Source organism: Oryctolagus cuniculus, chromosome 3 (genome assembly GCF_051225735.1).
Source record: "Oryctolagus cuniculus isolate XC-2025 breed Fujian yellow rabbit chromosome 3, ASM5122573v1, whole genome shotgun sequence".
In the NCBI taxonomy this organism is placed as follows: Eukaryota; Metazoa; Chordata; class Mammalia; order Lagomorpha; family Leporidae; genus Oryctolagus; species Oryctolagus cuniculus.
The window spans coordinates 139,205,802-139,224,975 of record NC_142869.1 but is presented as its reverse complement, the minus strand read 5'-3'; the positions used below and the strand labels follow the sequence as shown (position 1 = coordinate 139,224,975).

The 19,174-nt window shown below is 46.9% G+C and overlaps 1 long non-coding RNA gene across 7 annotated transcripts; it reads right to left on the bottom strand.

The window, feature by feature from the left end:
• Positions 1 to 1,241: 1,241 nt before the first annotated feature.
• On the bottom strand, positions 1,242 to 17,796 carry LOC103348694 (uncharacterized). Of its 7 annotated transcripts, none has more exons than XR_011387387.2 (9): positions 17,566 to 17,699; positions 4,687 to 4,832; positions 3,578 to 3,728; positions 3,302 to 3,380; positions 2,363 to 2,463; positions 2,084 to 2,178; positions 1,773 to 1,893; positions 1,582 to 1,648; positions 1,242 to 1,448 (listed from the first exon to the last, which is right to left on the bottom strand). It is a non-coding gene; the product is annotated as an uncharacterized LOC103348694 (long non-coding RNA). The 7 variants fall into 7 exon arrangements; XR_016230981.1 differs by having other exon boundaries at positions 3,322 to 3,380; XR_011387385.2 differs by lacking the exon at positions 2,084 to 2,178.
• Positions 17,797 to 19,174: the final 1,378 nt, after the last annotated feature.

The following is a 19,174-nucleotide window of genomic DNA, read 5'->3' as shown; positions in this document are numbered from 1 at the left end:
CGCCGAAAATGTCCTGACATTGTTTAGTCATGATGGTTGCACAACGCTGCGGATACCCTGAAGCCACGGAAATGTAAATTTCATGTGGGTGAATTGTATGGAATGTGAACATTTCAATACAGCTGTTATTAAAAAAAAAAAACAACCAACCAGCCAACCAGGCAATGCTCAGGTGACAGTGAAGGGGACGTGTACAGGGCTTTGTTCCAGGGATGGAGACGAGCTCCCTTGTCTTCCTGCAGGGGGGGCGTCTGGCCTCCAGTCCTGTCTGCTCTTGCTGCACACACCATTTCTATTTGGGTCCTTTTTACAGTCTTGTTATAGTTAGTGAGCAACTCTGAAGTCAGAAACCACGGCGAGGCCTTGGTTACAGCTTACCCTTGTTTTGGATCAACAATAAACATGACTAATGTCACCATGGCTGGGCTCAGCCACATACGTGGATCCAGGAAGTCTGGGGTGTGTGCTAGAGGCCGGGGTACTGGGTAGCCGGAAGGACAGCGGTTGGCCAAACTTGTCCTCCAGGACTAGGATGTCGGTGAAGCCTGGCGTGGAAAGTTGATGTCAAAATAACCCTGAGGGGAAAGAGTGTTGGCTGGCTTGGCCTGGAGGTACCCACTGGGCATCCGTGAGAAAAGCACATTTTGAGCCCTATATTTTACTGATTAACTTTGAACCCAGCACCCCTCTTCCATCCTATCCCATATCCATGACCCCCAGGTCCCTGGAGTCAGGGCACGGGAGACGGGAGGGGTACAATGAAGGAACTGCACCCGAGACAGGGCAGGGCGACTTAGCGACTGTCACTTAGGAACAAAGGCCCTGGGGTGGTGAGCTCTGTGTCCGCTTGGCTGGGCCACAATACCCAGGTATGCTCAAACATTATTTTGGCCCCATCCAATTAGTTGAAGTCCTGTATAGTCTAAGAGGTTGATCTACTTCCTCCAGCACCTCAGGCCACCCTTATGGGGGACCTGAAAGGAGTTCCTGGTTCCTTACTTTGGCCTGGCCCAGTCCTAGCTATTGTGGCCATTTGGAGACTAAACCAGTGGATGGAAGATCAATCTCTCTCTCTTTCTCTCTCTCTCAGTTGCTCTCCCTTTCAAATAAATAAATAAATATTTAATAATATTTTAAAAGTCTCTTTTTATATATACAAGGGAGCTTCAAAGAGTTTATGGGGAATGTGTATTATGAAAAAAACTGCACATAGTTTTCAAATTTTTCGCACCAAAATAAACTTAGATTAAAAAAAAAGATTTATTTTTTGATTTGAAAGGCAGAGTTACAGAGAGAGAAGAAGAGGCAGAGAAAGAGAAAGGTCTTCCATCCGCTGATTCACTCCCCAATTGGCTGCCGGAGCTGCGCTGATCTGAAGCCAGGAACCAGGAGCTTCTTCCAGGTCTCCCACATGGGTGTAGGGGCCCAAGGACTTGGGCCATCTTCTACTGCTTTCCCAGGCCATAGCAGAGAGTTGGATTGGAAGTGGAGCAGCCAGGACTCGAACCAGTGCCCATATGATGCTGGCACTATAGGCAGCAACTTTACCTGCTATGCCACAGCCCTGGCCCCTACACTTACCTTTAACTTCCACTTTGACAAACTTTTTGAAGTGCTGTCATACATACATCTTGCTGGTTTTGTTTCTCTGAGAGAGAGCGAGAGGGAGAGAGGGAGAGAGGGAGAGGGAGAGAGGGAGAGAGAGTGTGATCCTTCAAATGCCCACAACTGTAGGATTGGGTCAAGGCCAAAACCAGGAGCTGGCAACTCACTCTAGGTCTCTCATGTAGATGGCAGTGCTGCAATTACTTGAGTCATCCTCATTGTCAGCATGATCCGCATTAGCAGGAAGCTGGACACAGGAGGTGAGGGCAGGTATCCAGCCCCGGCACTCTGATGTGGGACAAAGGAGTTAACCACTAGGCCAAATGCCCACCCCAACAGGTAATATTTCTTCCTCTTCATGAACGACTCTTAGAGCAGAACTGAGTGCAGCTTTGACCTCAGCAAAAGGAAACGAGAAGTCAGCATCAGTCCAGGAACAAAGCTTCCTGGGCTGGAGCTGAGGCCTTCGTGTGGTTACCTGGTATGCACAGCTGATGGCCGAGCTGTGGGGTAGATTCCACCATTCCTCCAACTACAAGAGAGTGGTTGGGAGACTGCACTTCTAGATTACGCCTATGGCAGGGGTGGCGTAAAGAAATAGAGTTGCTAACATGTGAGAGCAAGTCCTGCCTGCCCCACCTGAGGGTTGAAGTAGGAAATGCTTGGCTCTTGAGGCTTGCAAGGACCCATTTTCAATGTCTCCTCTTTGTGGACAAAGCTAATCCAGTACTGTTTGGACAGGGGTAGAAGCAGTCACCTTCATATTTAGCTTCTCAAACCTCCTCCAGACAGTGGGAGCCGGTCCTTGAAGCTTCCCTAACAACATAACAACTCTTGGCGGTCAACACGGCTCCTATTCTGAAAGAAACAGACAGCACATAAAGTCATGCTTAGCACCAGCTATCTTTGAAACACACAGAGACACGCATATTCTGAAACAAGAATCAGGCAGGTGACAGGGGAAAAGACAAAGGGGCTTGCTCAGTTTTAGGAGAAAGGAATGGGAGCTCCCAGGGAGCAGAGTTGCACAACACATGGTCTAGAGGCATAAACAAGGAAGCAAGAGGCAAGGCGAAAGCCAAGGTCAACAGAACAGGAAGAGCCAGAAAGTCCCCGTCCATTGCTTCATCTTAGAAGATGATTCCTTCAACTTCCACGTCTCCCCACAGCCTAACCAAAGCTGGGGTGATAAGGACTTTTGTCTCTGAGCCCTGTGCTGCCCTATTGCTCCATTGGCACAGGGCTTGATTTTTCTGGACTTAGAAGCATTTCTGAGCAATCATCCTGACAATTTACAGGCAGACTTATTTATTTGTTTTGCCTTTTTTTTTTTTTGAATACTATATGCTTAGTGTAACAAACGAGAACCAGACTAGGTTTTTTAAGTATAAAAGGAGTTAATACAGGGAAACCATGCTGAGGAAACAGTTGGAGGTGCTGAAGGAACAGGGCTGTAGCCTGGATCTGACTACCTGAACAGGTGGAATTGACCTCTCTCCCTCCTAAGAGCTATGATCTCTGCCCGCATCAGCAGGGAGGGGATCAGGAGGCCATCACTGGAACAGTAGAACGCATAAATACACGGAAGTAGTGGCACCCCAGAAATGTAGAAGTTGGGGCTAGGAACCACCACCTGCTGCCACCAACATAAAGCTTGAACAAGCAAGTCAGAGAACTCTGGCGGCCTCTGCCTTACCTCCACCTTCTGAAACTCACACAGTGGATGAGGTATGGTCCACAGTCACAAAGGGGTCTGGGAAATGTAGTGCCAGCCTCTGCAACACAGGAAGGTGCCCCAGGAGGAGGCAGGAATGGATGTTCAGTGCCAATCAATTTCCAACACAAGTAGCAATTATAATTGAGGTGGCCTCCCTGCTGTGGCTCAGGGCTAATCTTATTCTGGGTCTGTTCAGGCCCATTCAAGATCAAGTGCAAGGCTTACTCTCTGTCCCCTATCTCTCACACTCCTCACCTTCCTTCTCAAGGGCTAAGGAGCATTCCACGATGGTGCAAGGATGAGCTTTGCCTCATACAATAGGGAGGATGGAGACCCAACATATTCTTCTGCTTGTTACATGAGAGAAATTCCTCATTGATGTCCAGTGTAAGTCCTCATCAGACACCTGTCAGGGAGCAAGTGACATAACCCGTTGGCACAGGCAAAGAGTAGGGCTTACTCAGATGTTGGCTAGCGCTCAGATCTAGCCCTCTCCTCCTGTTCCCACCGCCACTCCGTCTTCGTTACTTCCCTCTGTCTTTCCTCACCCCTCAGCATGGAGAATATTTTTCTACACTGGGTAAGGGGCTTTGCTTTTATGCCTGATGTCTTCTCTTTAATCTTTTGCCTCACAGTCCTCTCCAGGCCACTAAGGACCTAGACCAGTTGCTTTTGAACTTCAGCCAGCTCCCGATTCGCCTGTTAAAACACAGACTGCCTGCTCCCACTGCCAGAGTTGCTGATTCAGCAGGACTTTGCTTTTCTAATAAGGACCCTGGTGATGCTGATGCTGCTGTCAGGGGACCAAGCTTTGAGAACCAGTGGTCAAAGGCTTTTGAAGCTACAAAACTATAGTTTTTGCTCTTAAATCCCATCCCTTGAGTATGAACAAAGAATGGCTTATCTGTTCAAATGGGAAAATGAGTTCAGGGAATAAAGAAATCTAGAAAAAAGAGAGGAAACTTTAAAAAGCATTACCCTACCACTCAATAATAATAATGTAACACCTTTGCTCTTGATGTTTGGCAAAGCAAAGGTTAAGCATTTGAAGAATCTTGTTACTGGATGATTCTCATAATTTCTCTTTTTCCCCTTGAGTCTTCTGTCTTCACCAACCCCCAGCCTAGCTTGCTCTCTCTCTTGCTGGCTGTTAGTTATTTGGGTGTATCTGGTCTCCCGCGTGAAAGGGCTTCAGCGCCTGTGCTGAGCCATGTACTTAAAATACCTGGTTGAATCCTCCCGACAGTCCCGCAGGATGATACTTCTGAGGTCGTTCCACAGGTGAGGCTCAGAGAGGTCGCCGTGCCAGGAGCCGGCTGATCCGGGAGTTGAGCTCACCTGCCCGCCCCCACCCACTCACCTACCTGTTGTAACTTGTAGTCTGCACTACTGCTAAACCTGAGGTCAGCTGGTCTCGGCTGTGGGTATCATGATGTAACTCCCAGTTCCATGCTCTTCCCACACCGTCATGACCTTCTGTCATTCTGCATCCAGGCCATGGGGCAGAGACCTTACAACAAAGACCATCAATAACCAGGGCTATACTAAAGCGACTCCTGCTGTCAGGTGACAGTCTCCAAAGCTTCCCAGGTCACAGCGCCCCCAGGAGGGAACTGCAGGGTTTTTTGTTCCCCTTGGAAGATGCTTTCCTGTGTGTGTGTGTGTGTGTGTGTGTGTGTTCATGCCTTGGATACACTTTTTGAACATGAACTTCCTGGGAACTTATGGTTTCACAAAAAATCCTGCTAAATTCCCAGTAAACCTCAAATTGTGTAGGGTGTGGGGTGTAGGGAAGATGCGTGTTATTCTTGGCAGAAATCGTTCTAGTTTGGCAGTAAATGTCTGAAAGCATAATAATAAAAGTACTTTTTCACATCCTGTTTTTTTCTCTCCTTTTGTTGATTTTCGAGCATTTCTTCCCAAGCAAGGAGTTATGCAATGAGATTTGAAAATTACCAAACTTAACCTTGTTGTTAGTTTTATTTGGTTCCCGTTCTATGTTTCCACACACTTTATCTGCTCTAAATATTAAGAATTGATCCTAGAGTGGCCCGGGAACCACATAAGGCTGGATAGCAATTTCCTACAGCAAGGTGACAGGCTCTGAAAAACTCACTGCAGGCCATAAAATCTCCTCTCAGTGGCTTTGAACCTAGGACCGTCTGAGCCTGTGGTGACTGGTTCTTCTGGACAGAAGGTTTCAGAAGCCTGTGTCTTTCTGAGCATCTTCAAAAACTTTCATTCCCCATGAAAACCAATCTGCAGCAGGAGTCCAGGGTGATAGGTCCCAGAAACAACTTCAGTCAGGCACTGGTTCTGCCTCTTCCTATCTGCATTACCTAGGGCAAATTAACCTCTCTAGGGCTCAGTTTCCTTATCTGTAAAATGGGAATGGTAAAGCACCCACTACCTAGAGCTGTTGTGTGGCTCAAACTATACCTAATATACCTATACCTAGCACACAGAGTGCTGACCTGGAGCAGTCTCTGGCATTGCAGTAAATCGCTGGTTGGAGTGGCTATTCTTGGGGCAGATGTTTGGCCCAGAGGTTAAGTCATCATGTAAGACGTCTGCATCCCATACCAGAGTCCGTGAGCTCGAGTCCTGGCTCTGTTTCTGATCCAGTGTACTGCTAATGTGATGGCTCAAGTACTTGGGTCCCTGACACCTACCTGGGAGACTAGGATTGAGTTTCAGGCTCCTGGCTTTGGCCTGGCCCAGCCCTGGCTGTTGTGAGTATTTAGGGAGTTGAACCAGCAGATGTGAGACCTGTCTCTGCCTTTCAAGTGAGTAAAATAAAAATTATATGAACTTAAGTACATCATCATCAACTACCACTTAAAGACAGTGCCTAAGACAGACAGACCTCTTAATTACCATTAATTATTGTCATCATCATCAACATTGCAGCAGCACCTGCTGAGGGAAGGGGGAGGATCTGGGATCTGCTGAGTGGATCAGAGCAAGGGGAGCCTACGCTGGTGGCCAGACTGGCTCTGAGAAAGGTAACCAGGTGGGCTAAGGAGACAGCAAGCTAGGATCTGATTCTGGCCACGTTATCAGCGTTGTCAGGGAGCAAGGTAGGCAGTAGGAGGGACAGCAGGAAGGTCTAGGCGTAGATGGCTCACTAAAGTCTCCAAGAGACCATGGCTCTTGAGCAACTGACATATTCCCAGCACGGCCCCAGCTGCTGTAGGCTGTGGAAACGAGGACAGGAAGGCAAATCACTGGCAAAGAGTAAGATAGGACAACCGAACCCCAGCCGGAGGTCAAGGCCCCAGTCCTACAGAGGGAAACTGAGGCAGTCTAGTGAGCCAGGTCTCTGCAGGGTGGAATGTCAAACAGAGAAAGGAAGGGGAGGAAAAGCCATGATGAGGAAGACCTGGAAGGTTCTCAGAGCTCTGCCGGGACCCACAGCTCTGCCTGATGGGGTGGAGCCTCCGGAAATCCTTGCCAGCACAGTCATGGCCACCAGTGACTGCTGCACACAGGATACAAGGGGTCCTGTGCCAGAGCACAGCAGCTACCAACACGATCATCTGGCGTCCAAGGAGGCGAGAGCGGTCACGACTCAGCCACCTGGGCCGACAGCAGGATACCGAACGTTCCGCAAGTCAACAGAGCCTGCGCTTGGAAGAAAAAGACTTCTCTTATCTGCCTAGGGTACACTGTAGTTAGTTCTTGGAAAAGAGAGCGCCGGTGTTTACCCCAGCTGTCTCCTCCGTTTTTATAACAACGGCTGTAGCAAGAAAGAGATGGAAAGGTTGGAGGCGAAGAGCAAATAAAATTACTTGGCCAGCAGATTTGGTGGAAATTCCCCAAACAGTTGACCAACTATGAAATGCTTTTGAGCTCCAGTTTGGATTTTTCTTGTTGTTGCTTCTTTTAATTTAGAAGCAACTCTGAATATTTGAACCCTGGAATAAATTGTGTTACCAGAAGTCTGGAAGTTTGTGTTTGAAATTTCCTGGCAATTTCTGGGAGACATGGCAGTTTTTCCAAATTTCACAGACTTTTTTTTTTTTTAATTTGCTTGTAGGATTTTGATTTACTTTAACATTTCGGTTGGTTATAGTTCAAAGTGTCTATTGCTGTCCTGTAAATTGCTACATGATTTTGGCCTCGGCTTTGTTTAATCTTGTGGAACTTTTATGTTTGTTGCCTGGGAGCCAAGTTTCTATATACAAGGCCCGCCCAGCTTCAATTGTTTGCCCTAAGATTTCATCTGCACTCCGACTTTGAAACGAGTTTCCTGGAAGAATGAGCTCTTGCTCCTTGATACTGAAATGACCACCAGCAGCAGTGTTGATTTCTTTTTATTTTTCTGACAGGATATGCTAAAAGTGGGGGACACCAGCTTAGAACTTCATAGCTTGAAATCCAGTGCACATTAGAGACTAGTGTGTTTTTAAATGTAAATGTTTATTTTTTTAATTTTCATCTACTTAAAAGGCAGAGAGAGTGAGGGAGATTGTCTTTTTTCTTTAGTTTTATTTATTTATTTGAAAGGCAGAGTTGAAGAGAGGGAGATAGAGAAAGAGAAATAGAGGGAGAACCTTCCATCCGCTGGTTCACTCTCCCAAATGACTGCAATGGTCCAGACTGGACCAGGCCGAAGTCTGGAACCAAGAGCTTCATCCGAGTCTCCCACATGGATGGCAGGGGCTCAAGCACTTCGGGCCATCTTCTGCTGCTTTCCCAGGCACATTAGCAGGGAGCTGGATTGGAAGTGGAACACCTGGGACTCAAACCAGCACTCAAATGAGATGCTGGCATCGCAAGCAGCAGCTTAACCCACTAAGCCACAAGAATGCCAGCCCCAAGGAAGAGATTTTCTATCCACTGATTTACTCCCCAAATGCCCACAGCTGCCAGGGTTGAACTAGGCTCTAGGAATTCATCTTGGTTTCCCACATGGGTGGCAGGGGCCTAAGCTCTTGTGTCATCTCCTGCTGGAAGTTGGAGGGGAAACAGATGCTGGGACTTGAACCAGGCACTCTGATATGGAATACGGTTGTCCCAAACTGTGGCTTAACCCACAATCATTATATAATAATTTCAAAATAGCTTAATAATTATCTTTTTCTTTTAAAAAACTTATGCATTTTCATTATTTATTTGAAAAGCAAAGAGAGAAACAGAGACAGAGATCTTCTATCTACTGGTTTGCTCCCCAAATGCCTGCAACAGCCAGAGCCGAACCAGGCAAAAGCCAGGGACCTGGAGCTCAATCCAGGATTCCTACTTGGGTGGTAGGAACCCAACTACTTGACCCATTACCACTGCCTTTCGGGACACACGTTAATAGTGAGCTGGATGAGAAGTGGAGGAGTCAGAACTTGAGCCTGGCACTCTGATATGGGATGACATCTCAAGTGGTATCTTAACTGCTGAACTAGATGCCTGCCCCGATTCGTTATACTTCCTGTAGCGTAACTATATCTGAATTATCTTCCAACTCCCTCCTGGCACAAAAATTTCAACTCAGGGACAAGATTTCCGAAGATAGTTTAGCAACAAATGGATAAAGATTGTTCCTCTGTGGACTTCATCAAAGCCTGTTTTTAAAACATTGTGCTATTAAGCTGTTAATTTTGGAGGGGTGATCACTATGTAGGCCTAAAGTTTTATATAAGCAAGTAGTATTTATATTTTCATTAATAAGTACATAGATTTAATTTCATTGCCTGTTAGTGAAATACGGAATGGACTTGGTAGTTATTTTGGCTTCAGGTTGGCTTCCTGTCTTCCTTTATTAGATTTAGCTGGCCTTGAACAAGCTCGAAAAGAGTCCATGATAGTTCCAATTTATTGGTTTCACATTCTCTGACTCAGAAGCTTTTACAAGGTCTATTCTATAGGCAAATAATGTCCATAAAAATATAACTACTTAAAGCCTGGTTAAACCTTTGGTCTCAACATTTTTCTTGGTGCTGCATTTAAGCTTGTTCATTATAAAGAGATTCCCTCTTAGCTCTATTAGAACTTATTTTAGTTACGAAGAAAATATTGGGCGACTTACTCTTAGTCACTGAGTTCTACTGAGGATCATTAAAAAGTTAATGAAGGGGTGGTTGTTTAGTCAAGCAGTTGAGACTCTGGTTAATGTGACCTTGTCCATATCAGACTGTGCTTGGGTTCAACACTTGGCTCTGGCTCCTGACTCCAACTTCTTGCTAATGCAGACCTTGGGAGGCAGCAGTGATGGCTCAGGTAATTGGGTACCTGACACCCACATAGAGGACCTGGATTGTGTTCCCCATTGTGGCATTTGGAGAGTGAACCAGAAAACGACAGCACTCTCTAATTAAAAAAAAAAAAAGTGAATGAGAGATATGTTTTTAAAAATTGAAGAGTCAATGTAGATTGCTTGCCTTGAGTCATCATAAAAACATGTTTAAAATAGCTTGTCCAGACCAGTGTGAGAGTGCGTCACAAAGCATAGCTTATTCTTCATCTAATTATGTGCTCCCGATAGATTTCTAAAATAGTTCTACAGGCCTTGTAAAGGAGAAGAGAATCCTAAACCGTGTGTGCAATTCTCTATGCATACAGCAGCCAGGAGGTAATGTTTTAGGTACCATAAATCTGAGAAGCTTCTAAAAGGTAGAGTCATAGTAGAAATGAGAAAAGGAAAGGAAGAGAAGAAAAGTGAACTGGAAAAATCTGGTATTATTTCTTCCTGTTCTGTGTTGATAAAATGGTAAAAAGAGAAAAGAGGTTTTTGTTACACACAACTAAAAAGGACTAATTAAAGTGTAGGGAAAGTGTTCCTGGGTATAGTTAAGTGCCAGGCAAGGGAATATTATGTCACCAGAAATTACTATGGCAAGTTTCAATAACCAACTACAGAACAATAAAGCCTTGTTAATCCCATACTGGTTTATTCCAATAGTGTGTAATTCAAAGCAATTGCTGCTCCCTAGGCAGGAATTTACAATTGCCACATTTGAAGGGAGACTAATGTGTCATTCCAAGGGGAACTCAGGTCTGGAAAGGGCCTCATGGCTGGAGAACCTTATGTGTCCCAAAACAGCCCGGAGGCAGCCAAGTGCAACAAAGCGACGGAGAACCACCCAGTGAAGTCAGTCTACTTCGAAACCGTCTGTCCTTCCCATGCTCGACGACGTGTCCCCAAAGCCGGGGGCTGCTGGCGGTGGGGCTGAGCAGAGAAACTCAAGACCTGGGTAAGTTAGCACTTCACAATGGAGCCCCTGCTCTGCTGGCAAGACGGCCCAGGTTCATTCAGAAGCACTGCATCAGTCATGTATGGGCTGTGTGTGTCTTTAATTGGTGATGATGGTGAGCGCACAGTATCCTCCCTGGGCACAGAAACATTGGACAAGAATCAAACATGAGTCAACTGCAAGCAGAGACTTGAATCATAATATAGTCGGAAAAATTTTGGTCAACAATCCTTCCGAGAACAATCCTTCAGTTTTCTGTTGTTATTTTGGTGGGATTAAATGTGAAAAGCTTAGAAGTCCACAGCTTTTTATTGTTTTTAATTTTTATTGATGTAAGAGGCAGAGAAGAAGACACATACACACACACAGAGAACCTACTCGCTGGTTCACTCCTCAAATGTCTGCACTGCTGAGAGCTGGGCTGAGCCCAAAACCAGGAGCTGGGAACTCAATCCAGGTTTCCTCTGAGGGTGGCAGGAACCCAAAAACTTAGAGACAACAGTGTGTCAACAAGGGTCTGCTGGAGTCAGGAGGTAGAGCCAGGAATTGAACTCAGGTGCTCTGAGAGACACAGCTTCTTAATCACTAGGCTAAACACCTGTACCCTCTATGATGTCTAAAAACAGCTTTGATCCCCATGAGTGAGTGAAGGGTGCTTCCAGGGACAGAGTTGTGTCAGTCTCTCAACAACACATTGTGAGGCTATGCTGAGCTATTAGCTATTGTGCACAAGCTAATTATGTAAAACAGTAAGATTTAAAAGAGGAAAACCCTCAGAGGGCAAAATCATTATGCAGAACTACCACTGGAGGTGCAGCAAGTTAAGCCACAGCCTATGACAGCTGGCATCCCTTACGAGGGCTGATTCATGTCCTGGCTGCTCCACTTCCAAGCCAGCTCCCTGCTAATGTGCCTGGGAAAGCAATGGAAGATGGCTCAAGTACTTGGGCTCCTGCCACCCACGTGGGAGATCCAAATGGGGTTCCTAGCTTCAGCCCGACCCAGCCCTGGCCATTGTGAACAGTTAGGGAATGAACCAGCACATGGAAGGTCTCTCTGTTTTTCCCTCTCTCTCTATAACTCTGCTTTTCAAATAAATAAATAAATCTTTAAAAGAAAAAAAAAAAGAACGTATCATTAAATTGGGTAGGCTCTTTTTGATCAGAGGGCTTGTCTGTTAAATGCTCAATAAATAGACAAGAAAGGACCTTGGATAGGTTGCCAACAGATTCAGACAAATGATCAGTGTAGGATTCTGAGTTGCCGTGACACATTGTAGCATGGGTACAGAGTTAAAGGGCTGCTCTGGAGGAGCATTTCTTTTTTTTCCTTTTTTTTTCTTTTTAAAGATTTATTTATTTAAAAGAGCTACAGAGAGAAGTAGAGACAGAGAGAGAGGTCTCCCATCCGCTGGCTCACTCCCCAGATGGCCACAACGGCCGGAGCTCTTCCGGGTCTCCCACCTGGGTGCAGAAGATGGCACCTGGGCCATCTTCTACTGCTTTCCCAGGCCATAGCAGAGAGCTGGATCGGAAGAGGAGCAGCTGGGACCAGAACCGGCACCCACATGGGATCCTGGCACTACAGGCCAGGGCTTTAACCTGCTGCGCCACAGCACCAGCCCCAGGAGCATCTTGCTCACCAAATTATCTTTCTGCTTTCCCATCTGTCCCCAGTCGCTCTGCAGTTTCTTCTGTCCTACCACTGAGACAGAAGTGACAAGTGTGCCTTCCAGCTGATGCACAGAAGGGCAGGTATGCATTCTCCATGTAGTTTCTTGTTCTACTGCTGGGGAGGAGGCCTGAGGCTCCAGGGATACAGCTCCAAATGCCACAGTCTCTATCCACCAGGGTTCTGTTAGTAAAATGTTTTTGGCACCAATGAAAGGAAAGGCCACCACAAAACACACCAAACATGGGAATAAGCAGAAAGGTTTATTGTCGGATGAGGGAAAACCTGACAGACTGCCTCCCCAGGCAGAACAGCAGCCTGTACTGGGAGAACAGGTCTTACATAGCTTTGCAGGGGTAAGGAAGTGGGAGCAGCAAATCCCATTAGGGTGGGGGTGGAGCTGATGCTTGTCATTAGGCCATTTGGTCACCTGATTTCTAGCGAGCCAGACTGGGCTTAGGAAGATGGTACCATTTTACTAACATTCCCCCTTTTTGTTTTCTATAAAGCAGGTGTTATATAGGATTACAATAGCCCTAAAAGTCCAGGACAGGTGGAGGGATGATTATCTATCATCTAGAGCTGCTTCCTGCTGACATGGGGTGACGAGTTACTCTCCGCTGGCATGGGGCGATGTGATATCTTGGGTGGGAAGCCGAGTGTATCCCTATAGTAGCATTTGATTGACTGTCTGGTTGGTAAAGGCTTTGGTTCGTTCCATTATCACCTCCTGTAAACACTGCTAGTGAGGTGACTGGGCTTTGGAGACTTCGGATGGCATCAGCTGGCGTCTCAAAGGATCTAGTGACCTCCTCTTGTAACTGTTGGAGTTGTTTTGGGAGTCGGTTGGTCAAGATAACGTTGTGTCCCAAAGCTGTCCCTGAGATCACTACAGAGAGGGAGGCTGTGAAGCTGATTCCAACCAAGACTGAGAGAAAGGCCACTCGTCTTGCAGGTAGAGGAGTTTGTGTGTAGAAAAATTCTGAACAATCACCACCTGACTTACAGTAAGCAAGGCTGGGCTTAGAATGACGCTTCTTGTACAAAATGGCAACAGGCCAGAGCCTTAAGATGGCGTCACAGATGAGACCGCACCATTTTACTAACATTCCTCCCTTTTGTTTTTTACAAAGCAAGTGTTGTATCGGATGACATTCTTGAGTGGAATTCCCTTGTCTCCACTTTCCCGTGTGGAGTGTGACAACCTGTGTCTGTCACATCACAGAAGCAAGACATATACTTCTGTGTCCACCTGAAATTCTGGGGTGAATGTGTCAGTGTTGCATGGTCTAGGTCAATACAGCAGGCTTTCTAGATCTTTCTGTGAAAAAGGAAACACCATCTGGAGAAAGGATGAGCCGTCTGAGTTTCAAAGTCTTTGAAGGAGGTTACTCCCTGGGTTGTCCCTGTCCCTTCGGGGAGTGGTAGAGGAGGAAGTGGGGTCAGATGGGGGTTGCTATGTGACAGCCTCCTCCTGGTGGTTTTTCTTCTCATTCCCCAGCCTCCTCTTGGGATTTCAGGCTTGCTAAACACACGGTACACATCAGTGAAATTATTCATTGTGGTTTTCATTTGAATGAGCTAGTTTCCGCTCCTAAGAAAGGTCTTAACAAAACAGGAAGTTTTTCTTGGATCTAGAAATGGAACTCTGCCTTCTGACATTAGTTTTTACCAACTTCTGCAAATCTCAATTTTCCTACTTCCCTGTCAGAGGGTGGGGCAGATATGAGGCTACATAAAACTAGAACATGCTGATTAGTAGGGTAGGAGAGCTGGGGCTGGCTGGGCCTGGGGGTTGGGTGGATGGTGAGATGGCAACTAGACCCGGCCAGAACAACTCATCCCATTTGATCACTTTATCTCCCACCCCCTTACCCAGCCCCTTTGGCCTTGGGGAACACAGGTATAAAAGGCTAAGAAACATTGGCTACTCCTTGGTAGCACCCCACTTACGAATCCCAGATCTTTCTCAGAACATTTAAAACACGTTTACTTATTTGAAAGGCAGAATAACAGAGCAAGAGAGAGAGGTCTTCCACTCACTAGTTTACTTCTCAAATGCCTGTAACAGCCAGGACTGGGCCAGGCTGAAGTTAGGAGTCCAGAATTCCATCTTAAAATCCCTTGTGGGTTTCCAGGACTCAATTACTTGGGTCATCATTTGCTGTTTTCCCAGGATCCATTAGCAAGAAGCTGGATAGGAAGCACAGTAGCCAAGACTTGAACCAGTGCTCTGAGATGAGATGCAGGGGGTGAGGCACCCCAGGGCCCACCCCTTTCACGGATCATTCTGATGTGCCTCACCCATTAGATTCTACTCCCTGGAGGCAGAGATCATGTCTGCCTGGTTCTCAACACTGGCCACATAGTGGGCACCCAGGGGTGCTTCAAAGAATGTAGGAGGAAATAATCGATTATCACAACAATCTTAAAATGGGGGTAGGAATTGGGAAAAACCCAGTGTAATGAATTTCCATTTTCCAGATGGAGAAATGGAAACAGGAAGAATTTAAGTTACTTGCTCAGGGCCCGAGATAAGTCAGTCAAGAGGTGGAACTAAAATCCAAGCCTCCCAATTTCTATTTCCTTTGAACTGTATGATAGGTTAAATCTTCTTCTCACCCCACTCCACACACACAATAGTGCAAGCCATTTATCATCAGCATTATATGTCAGTCACCACAGGACAGTCTATCTATTATGCCTATCAGTTAATGATATCAAAATCTTAACATCACTATCACTGGATGAAGGGGTCTCACAATGTTGATTCTAATTCTTAAGTTCTTTTTTTTTTTCTCTAAGATTTATTATTCATTTGAAAGGCAGAGGTATAGAGAGGTAGAGGCAGAGAAAGAGTTCTTCTATCTGCTGGTTCACTCTCCAGATGGTTGCAACGGCTGGAGCTGGGCCGATCTGAAGCCAGAAGCCAGGAGCTTCTTCCAGGTCTCCCACGTGGGTGCAGGGGCCCAAGGACTTGGGCCATCTTCCACTGCTTTTCCAGGCCATAGGTAAGAGCTGGATCAGAAGTGGAGCAGCCAGGACTTGAACTGGCACCCATATGGGATGCCAGCACTGCAGGCAGCAGCTTTACCAACTATGCCACAGTACCGGCACCCTTAAATTCTTACAGACTTGTAGTTTCTATTTTTTTCCACAAGGAAAAAAATTGTTATTTATGCTTATCCAAAAATAATAGAGGAGGGAGTGGGTATTTGGCCCGAGGCGCTGGTTGAGATGCCCAGGTCTCATGTTGGAGGGCCTGGGTTCGTTGTCCAGCTCTGACTCGTGACTCCAGCTTCCTGCTGGTGCAGACGGTGGGGATGGCTCACGTCACTGGCTTCCTGTCACCTGTATGGAAGACTTGGATTGGGTTCCCAGCTTTTGGATTCAGCTCCAGCCTCACCCCAGCTGTTCTGGGCATTTAAGGAGTGGAACAGTAGATAGGAGTTCTTTCTCCCTCTCTCTCAAATAAATAAATTAATTAATTAAATGGGGGGGAGGATGGCCATTTTTCTTAAGGAACTCAACAGGCTTCTAGTCTGGCATCCTGAATTGTTAACCAGGTATGCTTGGAGCAGCAGAAACTGCTAATTATCCCTGGATCCACACTTTTCTAGCTGGAAACTCAGTTACCAGCTTCCCAGCCTCCCTTGCGGCTAGATGGATGTGGCCATAGACAGAAGAGGAAGTGATGTGTGTTCCCAGCTGCACTGGTGCCTTTCCAGGGGAGTCTGTCTTCACCTTCCCCTCTGCTTGAATGTAGATGCGAGGGTGGGAGCTGAGCAGCCCTCCGGGACTGAAGGTGGCAACAGGAGAGAGGAAACTGGACTGCTCACGTGGCTCAACTGGTACTTTCTTGATACAGTTGTGAAACTTGTGTTCTAACAGCAGATCAAAACATTGAGCCAAACAGTGTTCCTGAAAGAGAAATGTGTTCTTTGGGGTGGGGGGTGGGGGTGAATGCACAACGGATAGTCATGTTTTCTTTCGTTTATGGACACAAGGGCCCAAACCTAACTCAGTGATCAAGCGCGACTCCTTAATTCAGAACATGTTATATAATAGGGATGGTAAAGAAACCGCAGAACTTCCTCTGGTATTTTCAACAGAAGTTTGTGTGCTTGCGCACTTGGTTTCCAGCTCTTTCTGCCTGATTCAAACCACCCCCTCCTCCTCCAGACCTAATTCAGAATGTGTGCATGTGCTGCAAAGGGTTCTGTGTAGGAGGGCTGCCCTACGGAGCCTTGCTGCCATCTGGCCCCTCGGGCAATGTGGAGAGCTCAGGGCCATGACTGCCCCTTACTGCAATTTCCATCCAATGACAGGATCGCAGCTGTTCCCGTGGACACACATAGGATAAATTAAGGTGACTAAGGGTGAACCACGGAGCAGCACGGTTTTGCTTTTAAAGAAGCTCAAAACAACAGACGTGCATAACCTCACAGCCGCCTCGAGGCAGTCAGGAAATGTTGGGCACAGCTTAGCTCTGGGCCTCTACCTCAGGATCTCTCAACAGGTGTTGGGCTAGGGTCCACCTTCCATCTGAAGGCTCTGCTGGGGGTGGATTCGCTTCTATGTGCATTCCTGTGGCTCTTGGAAGGTCTCTGGTTCTCCAGGAAGCAGCACCTTCTTAATAGGAATGTCAAACTTTCTGGATGGCTCCCAGGAACACAAAGTATGCTTCCTTTCTGAGCGGACGTGGCTCAGCTGGCGAGAGATTTCAGCCAATGATTCTGGTTTTGGAACTCCCTGCGTCTGGTGAAGCCCCCTTTATAACCTACAGCCAGAAGGCCCCAATTTAGAGAAGGGCTGGTCTGAAGGCCCCCTAATCCTAGTACTCAGTAACTCTAGTGTGTTCATGAACTTGGCAACCCACCCACACAGGCCCCTTGAAGACGACTATAAGCCCTGACTGGCTATACTGAATGGTTTTGTTGGAACTCCCTCAACCTCTGATACTCACGGTCAAGGTTCCTGACATGACTTCATCTCCTCCTTTTCAGCTGAGGAATCAGAGAACTTAACATAGCAGCAGCAGCAGCAGGATTTAAATCTTACTCTGTGTGAAGCCAAAGCCCATTTTGTTTCCAGGCCTCAGCAAGCAGCGTTGCTCCAGAGGCTGGAAAGTCTTTGGACCGCATTCCAGGCCCCATCAGCATCTTCAATGAGGAGCTTTGTTATTTGCTCTACACAGTTGTGCATTTCCAGAACTGCGGGCACACCCATTTTCAAATGGTAATTACCAGGAGGCTTCCTAGCGCCAAAGGCACATAAACAGGGAGTCGAAGTCCCAGTGGAACTCTGATTCTGGGTTCCCTCCGCTCCAGCACAGATCACTGACAGCTGACCAGATTGGGGCTGTCTTCCAAGGTATTTACTCACCCGTCACACCTGACCCTTCTTCCGTCACTTTGTGAAACTTCTCAGTTCCGAAGACAACACCGGCTGATGTGCCTGCTTCGAAAACCTGCAACCTCTTCTGTAGAGCAGGCACGAGACCACAGGACTTCTCCCGGCCCTTGTTTTGCTGAGGCTGTTTGTGGACATAAACCCTCAGTGCTTGTTCTAAAAGTTCCAGAAATGCTGGCTTCTGAAGAGTCTGGCCCGACCAGAAGAGCAGATCTCAAAAAAAAAAAAAAAAAAAAAAAAAAAAAAAAAAAAAGAACCAAAATCCCCAGAGGTTCATTTGTTTTTAAGTTGCGACCTCCCCACCCCCTTGCCAGTGGCTCTGGTTTTGATTTGATTTATAATCTTCACCGGCACAAGTCTTAGACAGGAGCCCTCAGAGAGGTTCAGGTATAGAGCAGGAGGAAGCTTTTAAGGAGGAGAGGGAGTGGGGGGTGGGGGAAAGGAGGGAGAGAGAGTTGGAGAGAGGCAAAGCAATTAGGCGAGACCACATGGCTGGCTAAGTGAATGAGCCCGGCTGATTGAAGGGCTGTTGAATGTGGTTTCACCCTGAGACAGTCCTTTGGTTCTGCCACACAGCTTCCAGCCGAGAGCTCATTGCCCAGTGCGCTGGAACCAGGATGGCCAGCGTGTGAACCCTCCTCCCCCTTTGTCAAGGTTTCTTTTATATGCTTGCACAGCCAGATCGCAGTGTTCCCAGCTGTAAGGCTTGGGATTTGCAGTTTATCCCCTGCGGGGTAAATAATAGCAGCTGCAGTCTCTGCCAGCAAAGAACTTGCTTCCCCGGCTTGGAGGCTCAGGCGGTGATGACAAATGCCAAAAGGTTTTCTCAGAGAGAAAAGGAGGGACCCCATGGGCCACCCTTGGACACCTGTGAAGTGAGCCACCACAGCTCTAATTATTATCATTCTGCCAGGGCCGGACGGGAGGGCTTTCTTGAACAAGAGGAAGCCTCGGAACTGGAGGCTCTGGGCATGAAGCAAGCGCCTCACATGCATTTCTGCAGACTGGGTGACTCAGAACTCTCCCTCAGCAAGGTTTCTGATGAGGTGTTGAGGCCACAGGCCCTAGGGGGTAGATTCAGGTTGGCAGTCTGGCTCTGCCACTTATTTTTCGTATGGCCAAGCACAATTTTCTCCCCCAGAAAATGGGGCACTCTACCTTACTGGATATGGTTGTAAAAGGTGGAACTGAGGTATATAACACTTAGAATAGTGTCCAAATGCTAACAGAGGTCCAACACATGGTTAACTGGTAGCTGTAAATGAAAAAAGTAATCTGGTTTTGTACTGAGACAATACAAGGAGGGACAACATTGTGACATGTCAAATCCAAGGTCATATGTAGGATCAACCAGACTCCAGGGACTCTGTGGTCAGAAGCACCCAGTATTTTCTTCAGCAGGTGGGTTCCTGGGGGAGCCCAGGAGGTAGTGGTGCTAAGCACCCAAGTCCATATCTGTCAAGAACTATAGATAGTTTCCTAGAATACCGGGAGAAGGTATCTTCTGGATTGTGTCAGAGGAAATATCTATCACAGAAGCCTTCAGCATCAACACTAAAACAAGTCTTTGTTGAGAGTATGC